Source organism: Staurois parvus, unplaced genomic scaffold (genome assembly GCF_062004578.1).
Source record: "Staurois parvus isolate SC_StPar_1 unplaced genomic scaffold, SC_StPar_1.0 ptg000175l, whole genome shotgun sequence".
In the NCBI taxonomy this organism is placed as follows: domain Eukaryota; kingdom Metazoa; phylum Chordata; class Amphibia; order Anura; family Ranidae; genus Staurois; species Staurois parvus.
The window spans coordinates 7,289,668-7,291,382 of NW_028317971.1; positions in this window are offsets into that span (position 1 = coordinate 7,289,668).

Sequence of the window (1,715 nt, forward strand, 5' to 3'; positions counted from 1 at the left end):
TGTAGCGTCACGTGACGTCTATCCCACGTGGTGCGGGTTGTAGACGGGAAGGGGCTGGGCTGTACGTGAGGCGAGATTATCATTCATTATAGAGAGACAGGGCGGGGTGTACACGAGGCAGGAAACGTATCATGGGTTTAGACATGTCTACGTCGGCTATTATTGACAGTTCTTGTCGACGAGGTATTGGTGGTGGGATCTGATGTTCAGTAAAAGGGGTCTGTGGTAGATGGGGGGGAATTGCGGATTAGTAAGGGGTGGGGGGGACATTGTTTTTTTTTGTGGGAGGTAAAGAGACATTGATGCTCATTGGGATGGAAAATTGGTGCTTAGTAAGGTGGTGGGGGATATATTGGTGCTCTGTAGGGTGGTGGTGGCAATATTGGCACTCAGTAAGGTGGTGGTGGGGGAATATTGGCGCTCAGCAAGGTGGTGGGGGAGTATTGGCCCTCAGCAAGGTGGTGGGGGGGAGCGTTGGGCCTCAACACGGTGGTGGGGGGAGTGTTGGGCCTCAACACGGTGGTGGGGGGGGAGTGTTGGGCCTCAACAAGGTGGTGGGGGGGGGAGTGTTGGGCCTCAACAAGGTGGTGGGGGGGGAGTGTTGGGCCTCAACAAGGTGGTGGGGGGGGAGTGTTGGGCCTCAGCAAGGTGGTGGGGGGGGGAGTGTTGGGCCTCAGCAAGGTGGTGGGGGGGGGAGTGTTGGGCCTCAGCAAGGTGGTGGGGGGGGGAGTGTTGGGCCTCAGCAAGGTGGTGGGGGGGGGGAGTGTTGGGCCTCAGCAAGGTGGTGGGGGATATATTGGTGCTCTGTAGAGTGGTGGTGGGAATATTGGCACTCGGTAAGGTGGGGGGGGGGAATATTGGCGCTCAGCAAGGTGGCGGGGGGAGTGTTGGCGCTCAGAAGGGTGGCGGGGGGAGTGTTGGCGCTCAGTAGGGTGGCGGGGTGGAGTGTTGGTGCTCCGTAGGATGGCTAAGGAGGGGAAACATGTTTCTTACATTGGTGGTCAGTGGGAGAAGGAGGACGCACTGAAGGAGCTCTCTCTGAGAACCAGTGTTTTCACACCTAGGCCCTGCCTGCTGGCTTGGCTCAGGAACCATACCTGTTCCTGGGGGATGCTCTGGAGGGATATCCCTGATGACAAAGGGCCTAATGAGGAGGAGGTGGTGGAGGACCTGGCTGTGGCTCCAGGTCCTGGTGAGGATGTGGATGTCTTCAGAAAGAGGATTATCGGTTGGTAGAGAGGTGGAGAAACTTGGTTTTTAAGGCTGATCATAAATCTTTCAGAGCCAAATACTGCCAGGCCTAGAGTAAAAATCAATTGGCCATGAAGCCAGAGTTATAACGAAGCAAAAGGTGAAGAAACAATCTTTATTGGAAATGTTGAAAGCAAGAAGTGTAGCATTTACAGAAAAGTTTGACAAAGATTTACCAACCAAACATCAGCAAGTTCTGTGGATAAGCAGCCTCAGGTAATGGATAACCCGGCTCCATCTACTTTAGCATCTCTCCCCTATGTCAGGCTGAGGAATCACTAGGAGCAACCAGCCAGGGGGTTGAGAGTGAACATGGCACCCTTGCCTTCATCCAGCAGATACAGTCACCCCTTTCTTGCAGACAGGTTTGCCTTTTCTGGTGATCTGTCAGTCCCTGAGAAGGTATAGACCAGCAAAGACAGTACTGGTGGAGAAATCCCAGTACACCAAGTTGCCTTCCAACA